Raw genomic sequence first — 10,278 nt, 5'->3', positions numbered from 1 at the left:
AGTTCCTTCTTACGCGCACATTTCTCAATATTTGACCCACCTTTCTTGGTAATCCTACGTCGTACACAAAATCCACGACCGCATGCGAGCATTTTTCACCCACCGCTCTTTATCGCCTGTTTTGCGAGATTCACAAACCGCAAAAAACGACGTGAAAAATACGTGCATTTGCGCCATCAAACGATACGCAAATACTTTACTAGAGGGAATACATTCCACTCCTCTCAAATACAACCGCCTCGGCGCGGACAGGTTTTCTATGCTTGGCGAGAGCCATCTATCGCCGTGGAAGTCTCGGCTATCGATGATATTGATGTTCTACATGCCAAATTCATTGTTGTGGCAATGCGCGAGACACGTCCCGCGCGCCACTTCTAAGAATAACATGGCGTCTAAACTCTAGCTCAGTGGTGCGCTAAATACTTCGCTGCGCTGTGCCGCCATGATCTTCCTAAGGGTCGCACGGTCCACGTGCCTCGTGCATCGACGCACCTTGCGCTGCTTTTGAAACATGAAGGGGCTTTAGGTGGAATCGGAGACGACACCGTCGCGGCCGCCGCGAACATCCACGTGCACTTGCGCGTGGACTGATGCGGACCTCCATACCGTCAGGGCTGGATTCGGCGCTGTAGGCGTTCTGTCTAATGCAAATGAGCAGAGTGGAATGTATTCCCCCTAGTAAAGTATTTGCGATACGATACAGACTTGTTTTTTGGGAAGATAAGTTTCTATCGTCAACCCGCGCTCGCGAAAGCTCGAGCCCGAGCTTCCCGAGCCACTCGAGCCGCTCGAGCTTCGGAGGCAGTTCGCTTCGCCGCGAGCCTAGTGAGCCGGCGAGCCTGCGCGCATGCGCTGCCTGCGCTGTAGCCCATCGAACCAGCGAGCCGCCGAGGCGGCCGAGCCCAGCGGCCCAGCCAAGCCTGGCGGAGCCGCCGAGATTGCGCGCACTACGGCAAGGCAACTGCACAGCGACCGCGACCTCGTGGCCAACCGCGCTACCCGGCGAGGCGGCGAGACCGACAGATGACAGTTCAAGCAGTTCAAGTTCGTCGCGCACTTTGCTTGTGGGCTCTATGTGAAATCGACGCACTTTCAATCGCTTCGAAAGGTGCGTATACACGACTTTATTGCTTGTAGCATTGAGTGCTTTGGTATACACAGATCAAAGCGAACACTTAAGGGGAGATAGGAGACATGATGTTTTGAAATCGCAGCTTATTTGAACGCATGCGTCCCCTGTTGAAAGCCTCTGGCTGTGCTCTGTATAGCAGGCGTCATTTCGACTGCGTGTACTCCTATGTGACGCCAGCCAGTGTTCACACTCGGCTATACTTTGTTTCAGCTTAGGTCCGAGCGCTGCCGATGTTATGAGCCGAGGGGCCAATCAAACAGCGCAAAAGGCACAACGTCATGGCGTGCTCTCTGCACCTAAGAGGACCAGACGTTGTTCACCGTCTCTTTGTGCGTACTCGTCCACTGGCTTGTCCTATCAAGCGAAAAAAAAATAAACACGCCATGACGTTGCGCTTTTTGCGCCGTTTGATTGGCCCTTCCGCTCATAACATCGGCCGTGCTCGGACATAAGGTAAAACAAAGTATAGCTTCGCTATCTTGTTATCTCATGTGCGAAATAGACGTAGAAACCAGCGTCTCGTCTTTTTCGGATATTCAACCTCCAGCCCCCTGGCTCCCAGCGTGCTTGCTGGCGCAAACCGTTCGACGTATTGGATTCGCGAGCTCGTTGGGCTCGTTCGAAGAGGCGCTGCTTGAAGCTCACGAGTCGCCGAATTGTTACCGGAGCTTCTCTTTACGAAAGTCGCGATCGACGCTCGGCTCTGAGCTCGTACTTTTTTCTTCCCTGGTAGACTATGAGTGCCGACCACTGATCTGTGGTGCCGACTGGCGCCGAACGAAGTTGAGAAGCGCTAGCGAGTCAGTCAGATTTTCGTGACGCCGCCCAACTGCTCTGCTACCACCTGCGCTCAACGAATAATGTTTAAAAAAAAAGATTTTAATTTTTTTTGTTATCTTTTACCTCAGTTAACGCAAAATAAATCATGGCGGTACGTCGGTTAACTCCCGATTAATGTCTCTACATCGTAGATGGTCTCATTACAACGGTGCCTCTTTGGTGTGATCTTATTCTGATATCGTTACATCTTGCTTTTTCATCTTCGCACACTTCTAGACGACCTTCTACACGTTGCACACCCTGTCGACATGTCGCTGGTGTATGAGACAAATTTGAAGTCGCTGTTTGCTCACTCCTTGGTGCACATATTTCATGTTCAACATCAGGTATCTGAAGGAGGCGCCATGAAACCTTAGAGTTTCTTCAGAGGTACTTCAACATACTGTATTAGAGTGTCGTTATGTGTGTTGTAGTTACGTACAAAAAAAGATTGCACTTTGTAATATACCCTATAATTGTTCACTACAAAGTTGCAATGAAACATTGGCCACGAGAGGTAACTCGGCCAACGCGGCCGAAATATTCCTCGCATAATTTTCGCCATGGGTCATTTCGGACGTTGACAAATTTTCTTGTGAATATTGAGTGTTATGGACATGTGTTTCTTCTACTTTTCGTACAGGTACGTCAGTCAGATAAACCCCAGCAAAGGCAGCAAGACAGTCTCATGGGGTCACACGAAGGATAACCGCATTCCTGCTCGAGTTTCGTGTCTTGTCACAGAACTTCACTGAACATAATGGTACATGCCCTTTCCTTAACGTTTTTCTCTGAAATGTGTTTTTTATTCTTGTTGTTGCTTTTTTATCTTTTGATAAAAAGGTAGTACAACGTTTACACACCCAATGCTGTTTTTTTTTTTTTTTTTGTAAAATGTGTAGTACATCGTTTAAACACCCAAGCGTTCAGAAATGGTCTCTGTACCAGACAACAGGGTGTCTTATACTCCGTTTCATACATAGCGTGCAGCGCTGTCAAAGGTACTGAAATGGTGCACATGAAAAAAAAAAGTGTTACTCTGCGCGTTTCGTGGACGAGTGGTAAAAGGCGCTGCTTTGGCGATACTGACGTCTCGGTGGCGGTGGTGTGAACCCATTTGACGTGAAAGCTTTTTTTGTTTGTTTTTTCGTTGTTAGACATACTTTTTGTGCAAGATTGTGCGCATTGCCGAAGTGCACATTTCAATTTCTTCTTTCTTCTTGATTTTTATTTATAAGTCGCCGAGGGGCCACATTGCTACCATCCGCTCTGCCGCTTTGCGAGTGTTATTTGTCTCCAGCACCGAGCTATATTTTTCTTTTGTGCAGCGTGGAATGAGGAATCGCCCTGATAGCAGCCTTGTCCCAAAGTTTATAATAAGACATTAAACGACAATAGTTGTGGCCTGTACAGTTTATTTTGAAATAGCTGTCAAGGGTTGGGATCTCCCTCTCGGAGTAATTGCGAAGCATCTTCAGGGGAATGGCGTGTCTGAACTCGTCATGCTGGACAGTCCCCGTGCTCGAAACTTTCATGTTGCGAAGTCTTCGCTTCGGGGACGCCACCTTGCCAGATAGGCACTGCGTCTTGCACTTCGCGACAGTACGGGTGCACACTCCGGTGTCGTTACTGGCCGTCTCCAGGATTTCACGACCGAGTTCTCCGGAGAACGTGTTCTTGTACTCGCGTACACGCTGGCAATCATCTGCTTGCACTTTTTCGAGGTCTTCGCACAACGAATCTTCGAAAATATCCGAGCAGGAGAGGTACTAGAGCTTGCTGCGTAAGACGCCATCTTCTCAAAACCAGTCAGTGCCACACAGCCTGAAAACCCGCAGCGGCTGCCGCACGGACGAAAACAAAAACAATTTAAAGTGGTTTACATTATATTTTCCTTTTTATTGAAATACATTTGTGCTCCGTCGAAATCATAACGCCACTATCAGTTACTAGCCCCGAAGAGGCTCATTTTTTTACTTTTCAAAATATTTTTACAGGGGACACACTGTTTTATGGGGCGAACAAAGGCACAGTCAGCAATGCAAACCCCTGCGCTAGCTTTGACTGCGTTGCACGCTATGTATGAAACGAAGTATAGGCCCGCTTCAGACGGGGCAACTTTTCCCGCAATTTCGGGGTTGCTGGCGGGTTGTTCCCTAGCTTTCCCTAGATCGAAACGAATTGCTGAGATTGGGTCCGGCTCGAAGCGGACGAGCAACTCTGTCTACTCGGAGATGTTTGAAGCGGCAGCACCCAATCAGGAATGCAATATTTTCACGTGACACCCCTGTGGTGGTGATGATGACAGCTAACGACTTAGTTCTGGTTTGGAATGGATCGTTTTTTGGAAATAAACTGTTTCAAAAAGATTAGTTAGTATTTTCAGCGCAATAGACCCTTCCCGAAATTCAGTGCCATCTGGTGGCTGAAATGGCGGTTTAACTTTTGCCATACGAATGGCGGCAATGAACCCGTAGTACCCGTAGCCTGCAGTATTTTATCGGGCATTGTCACTTTTGCATGTCAACGGCAGACGAGAATAAACTTTTCGCTATACAGGTTTTTCTGGATCATTTCTTCCAGTGTCGATTTCCAGAAAGATGCAACCAGTCAGAACGAAGCGCCAACCCAGACAGACACCTTGATAAAGTTCTAAGAGCCAAGGGGTTTCGAAGTCGATTTTGTGCCACTAACAGGTTCACTGGGCTAGAATTAGAGAAATGAACACTTACGCAGCGCTTGCATTCAGTTCCGGTTTCGCAACGTGCTAACGTCTAGAATGTATAGGCCTCAAATTCTCAGCTTAGGAGTATCTTCAACATGTTCTTTCATCAGTAAATAGAAGCCGCCATTCGTATGGCACATATGCCATTTTTCAGATGATGATGATAGTGACCGAAGTGGCCAGACTGAATTTCGGAAAGGGTCTATTTAAAGATATAAAAACATATTTTCACGATATAACTGTGTGTCTAAATACTGCAAGAAAAATAAAATTTCATCATGATGATGGCAAGTCGTAGCGATTCGGTTGCTGCGTGTGAACGCGGGCGGCCCGTGTTGCTGGTGTTGCGACGCGAAGTTGCTGGGCGAAATTGTCGCGTCTGAAGCGGGCTTAAGGGAACTGAATTCGAGGGCCGTGGAGCTCTGGGTTCCAACCCACCTGAAAACGTATCTTTTTCCTTTTTTAGTACCTATATATATATATATATATATATATATATATACTTTTTTTTAAGTTTTAACGTATAAACGCACAATTTTCACACTAATTCACTTTCAGAAGCGCTTTTATTCACGCTCTGTGGCATTCTAGTGCTTGCGATAACTTCTCGGTGAGCTAATGCCAGCTCTGCAAAGGGAGAGGCATCTTCCCACGCTTTGCAAACTGTAAAGCTGTGGCTTCGCACAGCTCTAGCATGTCGCACCTTGCTCACTGGCTCCATCGCGAAGCGTAGGTGCTGCATGACTCGCGCCACACCGTAAGGCCCTATACGGTCGGGTCACAGCACCTGGGACCATTCATCACTGCACTCAGCTAGAGTATGGTGGCAAGGTCGGGGCATGAGGCAGGGGTACAACTTGGAAATGCTGATCTTCATCACATTTGAAACACAATTTTTATTACTTTTGTGTCGAGTTGTCAGCTTTTTAAAGGTGAGAAAGCAAGCAGCAGCGACAGCAAAAAAACGAAATTTAAAACCGTTCTTACCGAGAGTCTATTACGAGCACTAGGAAGCCACGGAGTGTAGTTAAAACGCTTTAAAGGTGAATTAGTGTATAAATTAAGTGCCTGTGCCTCAAAAATAGAAAAAAAACTATTTAAATGTAATTATAAGGTAAAAATATACACCAGAATAACTTAAACCAAAACTACAGTCTAAGTTTGAAATTTGACACCTACAACCACTCGGCCACCAATTAATTTTATTTTCAGGTCGTTTATCGAGGTATATGAATTTCGTTTGCAGCTGTCGGTTGCAAGAGAGATTGCTTTATTTTCATTTATTTGACTATCCCCACCAAATATGACAAGTGACCAAGAATAGAAACTCATTTCTCGGCCGAGGCACTGTGCTTGCGTCAAGGCAAACTAGCCTGGCTTGGTAGGCTTGTATTTTGTTTAATCCCCCGTTTAGGATTTTGCTGTCGCTCACCAAAAGAAAAAAAAAAACTGTGACTAAGTCTGACTTATTCTGGTGTGCAGGTACCTTTGGCAGTAAACTCTGCCAAAAGGGGCAAATATATATTATACTTTTTTAACAAATATGCATTGTTTTAGCAAAGTGGGCTACACTATTTGGCTAAGGTGAAACAGAACAAGCCTCTCCACCTGTCTGTTTTCATCTCTCGCAGACACTATTTCCTGCTTTTTGTGGTTTGCATGAGGCTTTTGTGTCTCTGTCCGGCCAAAGCATCCGTGTTAGATTAAGACTGGGTTCTTTAGGATATGTGGAGGTACTCCTCGCAGCAAATGGCTGCCAATCAGGAACACGAGTTTGTTCTCGGCCACCAAGAGCAAGTATTTTCAAGGCGAGCTATTGCCCGCCTATATGAGTTTCAGCATTTGTCAAGGAGCGCAAAATCAAAGCCGGGGGTCGGCCATTACAAAAATGTTGACTCGGAAGTGCATAGGGAAGAAGCTTTACAAAAGTATCCACCTGGCTCAACAAGTGAAACCGAAACTAAAAACGTGGGTTCCATTTGAAAACAAACATTATCAGATTGAGTTAGCTCGGGGGCAGCACAGAGCAAACAAGCCACGGTACGGGTATGCTTGGTTCAGGCTTTTGTTTCGGTAGTCGATGACTCGGCGTTTTCTAAAAAAATATTTTTTGTTTTCTAAAAGTGTGGTGGTCGAATATTCACGGATGGGCATTGAGTCGGGATGTTACGGTAAATATTTCATCCACATGCCGGTATTCATGTGCCTTGTCCCCCTAGCGAGGGGCACAATGCCTTCATAATTTTAGGTTCGCAAAAGGGGTGCGTCAGTATTGTCGTCTCATTTTACATCAGGCCTCTCAATTTAAAATGTACTATAAATGACATGCCTGAGATTTGTTTTGGTGTACTTCCTCTCAGCAAGTATATGGTTCTGTCTCAAAAAGGTCTCATCTGATGTTGACTGCACCTCAGGTCTCCACCGACGATTTATCAGGACGGGGCCCAACCGGGACACTAGGGAGGAGCGGCTTAAGCAAGGGAGGCTACATATACGACAGCTTCTTGCGGACAAGAAACGAAAGATCGATGGTGGGTGCTTCATTTGCTATGCCTTTTGACATGCACATTGTGTTTGCTATGTTTCAAGATTCCTGCAGAGTTCAATTATAACTATTGTAGAATACGGAGCATGCGCCCAGATCGCAGGAGCGATCCGCAAATAAGCAAAAGCCCAGGTCGCAGAACAATCCGCAAATAAGCAAAAGCATACCAGACACCCATCCACCCGTTTTCAGTAATGCTCAGAATATTAAAAGAAGACGTCAAGCGCTCAGGTGCCGTGGCGTCTGCCGTGTATTGTGTGCGTGCCGTGTATTGTGTGCGTGTTCGCCACGCACAGCGAACACGACCTTTTGTCCAGGCAACGGCGCGCGGGCTGGTGCAACCGGAGACGCCGGCGAGAGAGCGAGCCCCGGTGAAGAACGTGACGCCTGCGCGAAAGAACAGACTGGGCGCGGTCGCAGACCGAAGACGTTGTCAACCGAATGTAATCTATCAGTTAAATAAATATATATCCTGCATTACCCTAAAATTACCGGTACACCACAATGGCGACGAGGATGGGATCTATGCAACAAAGACGGATATAAACAACTGAGCGATATCGGAACAAAGGAAACAGCGGTAACGTGAGTGACGCCCCATCTCAAACCTAAAGAATGCCTCGCATCGGGAAAATTCAAGAATTCGATCAGAAATCGGAATCATGGTCTTCGTACATCGGAAGGGTCGAAGTGTTCTTCTCTGCGAACGACATTCCGGAATCAAAGCGAGCCGATGTTCTTCTCTCTATCGTCGGACGAGAAATGTACGGACTGATACGAAACTTGGCAGCAACTGCTAAACCAAACACCAAGACGTACGTACAGATCGCTCAACTAGTGCAGAACCACATCGACCCGATGCCCAATGAAACGGTCGAACGCTACAAATTTCATCACCGGAAGCCGCTGGAATCCGAAACCATCCCAGACTACGTAGATGCGCTCAAACAGCTTTCACTGCAATGCAACTTCGGTGTTTCCCTCAACGACCGCCTTCGAGACAAGCTCATTGACGGCATCAAGGACGGAAACATTCTCGAAAAGCTGCTGGCTGAACCGACGCTGACATTCAAGGCAGCGGTGGATCTTGCCACTTCGATGGAGGTAGCCATGAAGGATGCGAAGGAAATAAGGAGCGAGACCAAAATCCAACAAGATGTCAATCGCTTGGTGCAAGGGCGGAAACACAAGACGTCACTTCCAAAAAATGCCAACGAAGAAAAAGGAAAATCTCGCACAAGCAGGACCCCATGTCATCGCTGCGGCAAAACCAATCACGACCCTGAAAACTGCCTTGCAAGGAACAAGACTTGTAAAAAATGCAGAAGAACAGGACACTTCCAATTGGTCTGTCGTGACAGGAAACGAGATCCACAAGACTCAAGAAAAAAGGACAAGCCAAACTTCACCAACCATGTCACTACACAGAACTCGGGAGACGAAACTCCGTTTTATTTCATCGACTCAAGCTACCCGAAACCCATCACAGTAACTGTGGAGATTTGCAACAAACCTCTTCAGATGGAGATTGACAAAGGCTCACCCGTGACTGTGATCAACCTGGAGACGTTTCAAGAATTTCTTCCAAACATCCAGTTGAAATCTTCGGGAATAACGCTGAAGACGTACACCGGCAAGCCCATCGTTCCAGAGGGAATGGTTCAAGTGGAGATACGGTACAACGGGCAAGTCAAGCGTCATGAAATCCAAGTGGTGAAGAATGGGGGACCTCCCATACTGGGAAGAGCATGGCTTCAGGATTTTCAAGTGAACTGGAAGGAAGTGCGCAACGTGCGTGCAGAAACCTTAACTCTCGCAGGTGTGCTACAGAAACACAGTTCCATCTTTGAAGGTCCGGGAGAACTGAAGGACTACGCCGTGAAACTCTGCGGGAATGATGATGCTCAACCAAAGTTTCTCAGACCAAGGTCAGTTCCATACGCCCTCCGACAAGAAATCGAAGAGGAGCTGGATCGTCTTGAGAAAGAGCACATAATCACTCCTGTGATGAGGAGTCAGTGGGCGACTCCAATCGTTCCAGTGATGAAGGCAAACGGACAAGTGCGCATATGCGGGGATTACAAGGTTACACTCAACCCAGCCTTGAAGCCAGATAGGTACCCACTACCGAAGACTGAAGACCTCTTTGTGAAGATTGCTCATGGGGAGAAGTTCACCAAGCTTGATTGTAAACAAGCCTACTTCCAGATCCCCTTAGCGGAAGAATCCAGAGACCTCACTGTGATGAACACACACAAAGGGCTCTATCAGGTGAACAGAGTGCCATTTGGAATAACTCCAGCATCAGCTATCTTCCAGCGCGTCATAGAAGAACTCGTTGGAAAGCTGCCGTACACAGGTGCATTTCAGGATGACATCGTGGTAACTGGCAAGAACGATCAACATCACCTGCGGAACCTTGACATCGTACTGCAAAAACTCAAGGAAAGTGGCCTTCGCTTGGGAAAAGAAAAATGCTGCTTCATGCAGGACTCCATCGAGTACCTAGGACATGTTGTAGAAAAAGAAGGAATCCACCCAAATCCCAAGAAGGTGGATGCGATCCTACAAGCGAAGACGCCCAAAGACCACAAAGAACTTAGAGCATTTCTAGGACTCCTGAATTACTACGGGAAGTTCATCAGCAACGCAGCCGACATCCTACATCCACTACATGAACTGCTGCGAAAAGATAAAAGATGGAAATGGTCGAGATCGTGCCAGAGAGCCTTCAACGAAGCGAAGAAGCAACTCACCAAGCAGAGTCTGCTAGTGCACTATGACCCTGCGCTTCCTCTGGAACTGCACTGTGACGCATCGGGCCATGGCATTGGTGCAGTACTTCAACACGTACTACCCGACAAGCAACGGAGGCCGATCGCCTTCATGTCAAGAACGCTTTCTAAAGGTGAGCGAAATTACTCTCAGATTGACAAAGAAGCGTTGAGTCTAGTTGAGGGCGTAAAGAAATTTCACCAGTATTTGTTTGGACGCCACTTCACGCTGTGGACGGACCACAAACCCCTGGTATCGATTTTCAATCCCAGTAAGGGAATC

The sequence above is a fragment of the Ixodes scapularis genome, unplaced genomic scaffold (genome assembly GCF_016920785.2).
Source record: "Ixodes scapularis isolate PalLabHiFi unplaced genomic scaffold, ASM1692078v2 PGA_scaffold0__279_contigs__length_252992795, whole genome shotgun sequence".
NCBI classification, from domain to species: domain Eukaryota; kingdom Metazoa; phylum Arthropoda; class Arachnida; order Ixodida; family Ixodidae; genus Ixodes; species Ixodes scapularis.
Note: the sequence above shows the minus strand (reverse complement) of the source record.